This window comes from Mycteria americana, chromosome 4, assembly GCF_035582795.1.
Source record: "Mycteria americana isolate JAX WOST 10 ecotype Jacksonville Zoo and Gardens chromosome 4, USCA_MyAme_1.0, whole genome shotgun sequence".
In the NCBI taxonomy this organism is placed as follows: domain Eukaryota; kingdom Metazoa; phylum Chordata; class Aves; order Ciconiiformes; family Ciconiidae; genus Mycteria; species Mycteria americana.
In genome coordinates this window covers 50,579,912-50,589,093 of record NC_134368.1, presented here as the reverse complement: position 1 = coordinate 50,589,093, position 9,182 = coordinate 50,579,912, and the positions used below count along the sequence as shown (strand labels likewise).

Below are 9,182 nucleotides of genomic sequence, written 5' to 3'. Positions count from 1 at the left end.
ATGTAATTCCGTCTGGGCCTGTCAAGTGAGCAATGATTGCAAAAGAAAGACGAAAAAAAAAAAAAAGTTGTTGCTCTTCAAGCACTAACTCGGCTGAAGCACCTTTCTGCTGTAGGTGAGCGCGCTGCTACTCTCCTCTGCTTTTTTGACTCCCAACTTTACCACCATCTGTCTTCATCTACACGCAGTGTCATGGGATGAACATCGCACAAATACAAATCAGACACAGAAGATGACTTATGTGTGTTAGCAGGAAGGTTTTAGCTTGCTTTTCGGGGTGGTTGAGCAGATTTCAGTAGTTCCCCCCCCCCCTTGGTTTTCAAGCTGTAGTTCTCCCCGGCGCGGTGGGACGCTGCGTGCATTTATGATCCCAAAAGGCAACCCCCAAGCGGGGCTGTCTCCAGCAAACGGGAAAACTGGCTGGTTCGCTTGGCAGCCTGTAACCGGGTATTTTGGGCTGGTTTGAGCCGCGGAAGAGGAAAAAGCAGAAAACCACATTGTTTTTTGTTAGGAGCAGGTGGCTTAGCCGGAAAGCGCTCAGACGCCAGTGTGACGACGGCTGTAAATGACGGGGCCAGAAGGTCTCGAGCCCCACCAGGATGCAGTGCCTGGCGTAGGGGTCCACGGTGCCACGGCTGATGGAGGTAGCGAGGGGGCAGGTAACTCTGCCTCCCTTCCTCCCTCCTCCTGATTTTCGCTCCCCCGCCGGCGGTCTCCAGCTGGGCGTGCAGACCGTGGGGCATGGCTGTGCCCCCCCATGCTGACCCATCCTCTGCGCCCACCGCCCCGCCACTGCCCGCTCGCTCAGAAACACGCGAGGGTTCACCAGGGGCTTCCACGTATCACCTGTTGCTGGGAAAGAGCAACGGAGGAGCTCAACGTTAAAACCAACATTTTCAGTCTTCTTGCTATATGGGGTGGGCCTAGCCAGGGCTCAGAATTTGGACCTGGATCTAAACCATACCTGTCCCCAAGCAGGGGGGGTGGTTGGACCATAGGTTTGGTTTGTTCCACTGTACAAATAAGTGCTAGGTCTAAAATTCATCCCTCTGAGTCCAGGAGAGTCCGCACCCCAGATTTTACTCTGGAGCATCCCAGGTTTGAGCCATTTTAAATACTTGTGTAAAATTTTCCAGTAATAAACTAAGGAAGAATAGACGTACGCTGCCAGTGTAGCAGCTTCATGGTACTTCCCCTAGACATTAGTCTGTGTCAAAATGTGATTTCTGGTGAATTAGCTGAAGCTGGCAGTGATGAATCTTTGTGTTTAGATTGGTGGGAGCTGCTGAAGTGACCAATTGTTGCTCTCCTTCTGCAGCTAATAATTTCTTTTAACACACTGATGCTTTTATAGGTCATCAGTTATAGTTTCTTAGCTCGAGTAGCTGAGAAATAGGTCAGTGATTCATTTAATGACCAGCTTGTTAATAGATTTAAAACACTTGAATGATTTCGTTAACTAAAAATCTGAACTGATTGCTTAGTAGCGGCAAGGTACTTTTATGCACTTCATAAAACAGTGGGGGGAAAAAAGCGAAGCGAAGTTACAACATTGCAGCTACAAGAAGATAAAGAGGAGCTCTGAGTTATGAAACTGCTGACTGACTAATTAAATATTTCAAGGAGATATTCTTTAATATGATGTCATAGCCATACATGACAATACTTACCAGACAGAAGTGTTAGAGGTGAGACTTGCGAATGCTTTTAAGATTTTCCTGTTAAGAAATGACAGAAGTTCCAAGTAATAGTAATAGTGTCTAATTGATATAGATACTCTCAATTATGAAAGTCCAGAAATTGAGGCTACCCAGGCATCTCCTATGTGCTCAGAGGTGCCGGGGCTTTGTCTGGTCCGGCGAGAGGAAAACCGATAATCAGCCATTGGAGCAGCATGGGCAAGGACTGCCTGTGTTTTGGTGAGCATAGACTCAGGTCCTAAGGCTATTACTATTGTCCAGCCTCAGATCTTCTTTAGCTTTAGTCAGTAGTAGGCAAAGTCATGCTTTTTAACAGTACTTTTATCCGTCGTTGATTTCTGCATAGAGGATGCGTTACCCTCCTTGCTCTTTCTTCCTCATCTCCTTCCCGGGTTTGCCACTCTCAGTCTTTCTAATACGACACGGGCTGCAAACATGTTCTCTCAGTTTATCCCGCCCTGCGTTTTTGGCTATTTTGCCCCGTTCTGTAGACAGCCCAACTCACTCACCCTTACTAAAATGTAAACCTAGACAGAAAGACTGGAAGGGAAAAGAGGAAAGGACTTGCGGTTTTTGTTTTGTACTTTTGCTGCATTTTTATCTCCTGTCTCTAACTACAAGACTATATCCTGTCCTCTTTTCCCTTCCAGTCTTTCTGTATAGGTTGTAGCATTTCCCACTCGTATCCCCATCAACTATTTTTGACACACGTTCAGCTAAGAACTCGTCACTGCCCCTTGAGAGCAAGATAGCCACCCACTGGTGTGTACCCAATGAATGATTTCTAAGGCAAATTAAAGTTCAGGAAACATGACTTCATGCCACATTACATTTTAATTAAGGCTTTAGAGTGATACAAAAGCAGCTTGGCATGCATTTGACTACTTTATTTTTTTTTTTTTTTTTAAATTGTAGAGAAAGAGGAACGAGATACTTTGGATGCTGAAGAATCGGACTGTCACGGAAGGGCCGCTACCTCGGTCCCCCCCCACCAGCGCTGCGATCGTGCTCCCCCTGGAGCACTCCCAGCGGGCTCCCTGTCGCCTGCCTGGGAAGCCAGGTTAGTGCCTTTGCCTGGGTCGTCTTCTCCAGCCACCTGCTTCTCTCTCCACAGGAGAAATACGGCAAACAAGCGCCATAGTGGCAACCTCGCGGCAAAACAAACTTGTGCGTTTGGAACCCCAGGTGGCTCCAGTCACAGATGATTTTTGTAAGAGGGGTAGATTGTATCTGATAATTTCCTAGGCCTCAGTATATTTACTAGGATCCACAATGCACCTTGGCAAAAAGAAATGTCTTTTCACAGGTGAGACAACTAAGTTTCCTGGGTGTTTTCAGCGTATGTTACCCCACTGGAAACATCTGCACACACTTTTGGTACTGTTTCATCGATTTTTATGTTATAAAGGGTATTTCTGACTGCCTAGCTAGGCTGTTTGCTAATGTTCTTCCTTAATCAGAGAAAGGTTTGCATCACTGAGATTACAGAATGTCATCAGTGTGACATTTTCAGAAAACCAGAAATGTTTTGTAACGCCGCAGCCACTTGACTCACGCTCTTCTGGTTCCGTTTTCCTATGAAAACTCCAATAACAACAACAACAACAACATCTGAACTTTTGAAAGCGATGGAGCAAGCTGCTGGGTAGTTATAGGGCTTTTATTATAAACTCCTGCTAGGGCAGCTTGTCTGCCGCAGATGTCAGCAGCTAATCTGCTTGCTCTGAAGTGAAGGCAGGGGCTAGCGCCAGTCAAGTTCTGCCAGTCCCTTAATGACTTATTTCTGCCTCTGACACATGTTGGGAAAGGACGGGTAAAATTTTCCCACAAGACGCCTGGAAAGAATGGGAAATTGCACTGTATTGCAATTCACTGCAACATAAAAAAGAAAAAGAAAAGTAAAATCCCCGAAGCAAAGGAGGGTTTGCAAAGCCCAGAGGGATCTTCTCAAGCCAGCCTGAGCGCCGGCTGCAATGGTGCTTCTGTGGGCTGCAGAGGTAAGTGAGAGTTGCAGAATCACGGCTAAAATCCGCAGAATCAAGGCTAAAATCCACAGCATCCTTGTGTAGAAACCTCAGACGGATCTGGAACCGCATCCACGGTTGCACTTGTTTCAGAGCAAGCTTTGCCTGGGTGAGTTGTAGAAGATAAAGCTCTCTCTCCAGTAAACGCTCTCAATTCGGGATTATATGAAAAGATAAGTTACATTTTATTTCAGCTGCAGAGATGCTCAAGAAAAAGCTTTATACCTTTCTGAAACCAATGCCACCAGTATAAATTAGAACAATGCTTAGAACAACGAGATACTGGCCCTAACTGGGTATCATAAAATAACATAACTAAAATTAGAGTGATAATAAAAGCATTAAAAGAAGTACCTGCCAGTTTTAAATACCTCTCTGCTTAACTGGGATTGTAAATTTCCGCTTTCTTTTATTGTCTTTTTCTTTATGTTCTTCCTTACATGCAACACAGGCCATTAAATCATGGTTATAATATTTTGGAGACTTCAATAGGAAGAGAAAGAAAATACAAAACTATACTTGAAAATATCCAGATGTTTGTATCTAAGTTTCCTTTAGCAAAATGAAAAATGGATTCAAAGAGAGACTTCTGACATCGAAAACCTCCTCTGAAATGAAAAAGACAGCAGGGTGCAGCTAGGGTGCTGGCAGGCTTACGTCAAAGTGTAGCTGCACACTTCATTTCTACGCCTTTGTTGGAAAGCGGTACATGGATTTTAAATTTTGCACGTGCCAAAAGCTTCCTAAGTTATTTGTGACGTGTGTAAAATCCTGAAATAGACTATGCCTGTATTACATTGTAGTACTGACTGTGTTTTGAAACATGCTTTCTCCTGGGGGCTCAGCTTTACTTTGGGCAAAATCCACAGCTGAAGACTGCACTTCTGAAAGGACGACCTCTCCTCAGCAAAGTCATCTTCTTATTCAACCGCTAGCGAAACACAGCGTTATTACGTGATGTAGGTAGTCCCAAGCAGTGTCTCCATCTAGCCTAGTGCGGGGTTTGCCCATGAAATCCTTCGCCCGCGATCTTCCAAGACTCCTACCACCGAAATCTAGGTGAGACTCCATGAGATGTATCTTTGTCTCAATGCAGGCTGGATAAAGGTGGGATGACCCCCCCGAAGTACAGCTTTGGGCTTTGTTTTGGGGGAAAGCCTGTGCTTATCTCAGCACTACCAGCTTCATGTTCCCTTCGGCGGCTAAATAATAAGGGCTCTGTCCCAGCTGTGCAAGGTCCGAGTGCTCCCAAGCTCTGGCAGCAGCTGTGCACCCCCACCGCCACCCTCTTCTGCCCCCCAAAATCTCTGTTTTAACATGGAGAACCTAGGCCGTTGGGCCAAGAGGCTGTGCCCCACTTTATTTCAAAACTGGGCAAAGCACCCTTGTGAGACATGAAGCCATGAGCATCTCAGACAAGCAACCAGGGTCTGCCTAATGCAATTCTGAGAATCGAGTTTTCAGGCATTTCTATTAATTCTGACAATATTGCTATTGTGACAGAAATCTACAATTTATTAATCTCTTCTGTTTGGATCCTTTGTGGCGAGTGATGGAATGAAACTGAAATAAAATGCATCAGGTTTTAAAAGGGCTTGGCTCAGTTTCCTGATCTTTTATGTATGAACAAATCAGGGTTTCACTTCTTTGCAGAGCAGCCCAGGGAATTATTAGCTAAAGGTTTGTCTCATTCTTTGAAAATAATGATATAAATGATGCATTACAATGCTTAGGGTCTAGGGTGGAATTAGAGACTGAATGATTGAAATGTGAATTTTCCGCAGGGTTGCGATGTATCCCAAACTTGTATTTTAAGTCCACATTTGGTATAAACGGTCCAAGAAAAACTAATTTAAGGAACAAGTAGTTCATTGGAGCGCTGCAAATTCTGTTGGCAGGAGAGGGTCCTCTTCCACTCCCCGCCAGAGGTTTGGGAAGACATCTGACCAGAAGGGGACCCCAAAAGTAGTCTCATGTGTGTATGGACGTAATAAGCTAGGAGGAACGAATTGCTTCAAATGCCTCGCAGCGAGACGTGAGTGTGCTCAAATGCGTGTTCAGAACAGGAGCTGACTGCAGTCTCCAGTGTCAGGAATAAAGTCTTTTTGTATGGAAATGACTGCGTAGGCACAGGAGGGGAGCAGACCTCGCAGTACGATAGATACGATAGATAGGCAGTACGCAGACGGATACAGGACGGACAGCACAATTGTAATGCTAAAAAGAATATCCGTGCAATTTGGAAAAACGCTGCAGAAAATGGAAATTCTGTGTGACTGCTCTCGGGAGCAAGAGAAGAAGCGCTGCCTGGGTGTCCGGCACCAGGACCAGAGCCTTGTCTGGCCGCAGGCTTTCACGTGCCAGCTCAGTTAATAGATGTGCAGTCAGCAACTTAAACGGGGGAAAAAGCCGTCGGCTGGTGAATTATCTTTACCTGGAACGTCAGCGCTGCGTGTCTTACACGGAGGTGCCTACTCATTAGCTGTCACTTTCAAGTCAGTGTTAGCTTAAGATCTGGCTTGAAGAAAACCCACAGTGCTCTATAGAAATTGAAACTTAGAGAGAGAAAGAGACAAGAGAAATTGGAATTTCTCTTAAAGAGATAATAAAATGTGAGATGGATGAAGCAAAGGATTGAAGAAATAAACATAAATCTGCCTTGGGTGTAATAATTGGTGAATTTAGTAAAATGAAGTGTAGAGAAACAAGGTACTTGAGGGAAAGGAAACTAGATTTTTCTAAACCCTTCTTATTTTTATTTCTAGGGTGCTTCAATTGACTGATCGAAGGGTATTTTCTCAGCTGTGAACGATTCATAAGAAGAGAATAAAATCTGAAAAGCACATTCTTGCAGTAATACTGGACCATAAAAAATACATCAGCACATCCAAACTGTAATGTGAGTACTAAGATTTTTCCAGCCACACCTTAAGTATCTGAAGATAAACTTTGATGTCCTAAAATAATGCTGCTTAAATGTTGCTTGACACTTTTTTTAGGCTGTGGCAGCTCTCATTTGATCCTCCCATCTAAGTCCCTTTCTCTGTTCTTGAATTAAAATGTTCTCTACTTTTTCTTTTGCATATTTTCACTGTAATTACTGAACTTTACTTCACAAATGTGAAGTCCAGACTATAAAGAGACATTAAAGATGAGCTTTTTTAAAGCTACTTAGATATGCAAAGATGCAAATAAGCACTAACTACTTTCAAGAGTATGGATATCTGATCTGGGACAACTTTGGTTCCTAGATACTTTGAAAAAGTGTATTTTCCTAGTTGGTCATTTAAATATCTTTAAAAGATCTAACTCAAGTGCCCAGTTCTAGTCTAGTGTTACGAGTCGCCCTTTAAAATCATGGGGGCAGGCTCCAGCCCTGTCTTAGTCCAGCTCTGCAAAATTGTGCATGTATTTAAGCATGTAAATAGTCCCAGCGGAATCAAAGAGGTGGCATCTGGCAGAAAACCAGACACATATTAAAGGAAAAAAGTGTGATAGTCTACTGAGAGGTTGTATTTATAAGCAAGAAGCTAAATTAAGGCTGTGTGGATGGCTTTCAGCCTGCGTTTTGAGCATGTGCTTTTTTAACTTTAGGCCCTGCACAGAAAAGTGTTGATGCTCCTGAAGGCGTTTTTGCCCTCTCTTCTATGCCGGTGGAAACTGGGACTGAAGCAATGAAGCATAGGTGGTTATTTTAAAATGGACTTAAGTATATTTTGGAAACATGATATTAAAAAAAAAATGCAATTAAAGTATTTTCTATGGCACTATATTGTTAATACTGGTTTGACCATCACAGATGCTACTGTGTGATAAGTCCCTTTGTCAGTGTGATCGTATTAAGCACACAGATTGCTAACTCTCTGAGTTTTGTACAGTCTTTGCAATGCCAAGGACGCTTTTTCAGGAATTTGTAAACTTCTGCATGGTATCTGAAGTCATTTAGACGCCATGCTGAAACCTGGAAAGTCATGTACTTGCACCCTCATTTTCAGCAGGCAACGCAAGTAGTATCTTGCCTACAATTGTTACTTCTCTGAAAACAGTGTCCTGTCCCAACACGTGGTACATTTAATCACGTGGTATATCTAAGCTCTTCATGCAGGTGATAATATTTTTTTTGTGATATTTTACTCAGCCAAAATGCCATCGGTCACAACCCAGGGAGGGATATGCTGGGTGGAGTTATGGCAGAAAGCACCACTTCTCAGCACCCCGTGTTAACTAACTTTCAGCTCAGTATAGCTGACTACAGTGCTGCAAGACTACCTGAAAAAAAAATAATCAGGAATTTTGCCTTGTCTCTTCTGCTACTTTATTTTTGTTTCTTTCTGTCTGAGATATGCCTTTCTTCATTCCCCATGAGAAACTATGCCTGTTTATTACACAGTTAAAGAGAGTTTATGTGTTTGTTCACTTCATTTTGTGTGAATATACAGAATGGCTTCATATTTAAGTTGCAATATAGCTGTCACTTAGTGAAACCTTAAGAATTTGATTACGTTGTGCAAGTGCTGAGCGTACCAAAATGTCCCTTAGTGAAACCTCATGAATTTGTATAAACTGTAGAAACGTTGAGTTTGCCAAAATACAAGCAGCTGTCTATGTCCCCTTCCTCCCCCTTGAGTCTGGTATGGGAGGAATCCTTTCCAAACAGCTGGGTTAGATGTGTTGTAGGTCATTTTCAGGTAGATCCATGTTTGGACTGGTATCTGTGACAGCAGTGCAAGTCGGCATACCTTCATTAGATTTCTTTTGGTTGCTGTAGAGAGCTGTGTCAGTGCAATATACTTCAGTATGGGCTAGCAGCCCAGGTACGTATCCTAATAGCACTATACAACCAATACCCTTTGACTCCTCTGGCTCCTTTTCTATGTACCTGTCCATGCCACAGTCACACCTCCGTGCCAAAGTGCAGGTGCACCAAGTGCGGTGTGAAGCGAGAAGTTCCTGGGTCTGACAGGCTGCTACACTGCCTATATGCTGCTCTCTGAAGGCTGATCTCCTGTCAAAAGGTACCATTTTTATACTTAGGTGTACCCTGTGTACAAGGTACAAGGTAAGCAATATGAAAATTCTGCGAGAATTGGCATTCGTCTAGTTACAGGCAGCTGCAGAGTAAAGAGGTCAGTGCTAATGGCTGGTAATGAAACCCATGATGGAAAGAATCGTCGATATGATCCTATAGGAAACAGAGGCTTCCTGGAAGTGAATGTATAATTCCTCTGTTAATCCATTTTGATTCTGATTACTTAATTGTGAAGTTTTACGTCTCCCACCATGTCTGCAAAGGTCAATCCGCACATAGCCTGAGTCTACAACCGCCCTGGAAGTCAGTAAGGGCAGATCTCCGCCTGATATAAATTCTTATAATTGTATCTCCACACGGTGGAGGAACGTGGAGTTCACTTGAGGTCCACAACTCATTCTTTTCCCATTAGAGCTGGAAATGCTTTTA

The 9,182-nt window shown here is 43.5% G+C and overlaps 1 long non-coding RNA gene across 2 annotated transcripts; it reads left to right on the top strand.

Annotated features, from left to right (window-relative positions):
• The first annotated feature begins 26 nt into the window (after positions 1-26).
• Positions 27-8,676, top strand: LOC142408681 (uncharacterized). 2 transcript variants are annotated; one of them, XR_012775374.1, is made up of 4 exons: positions 27-115; positions 2,616-2,760; positions 6,490-6,623; positions 8,638-8,676. It is a non-coding gene; the product is annotated as an uncharacterized LOC142408681 (long non-coding RNA). The 2 variants fall into 2 exon arrangements; XR_012775373.1 differs by lacking the exon at positions 8,638-8,676 and having other exon boundaries at positions 6,490-6,773.
• Positions 8,677-9,182: the final 506 nt, after the last annotated feature.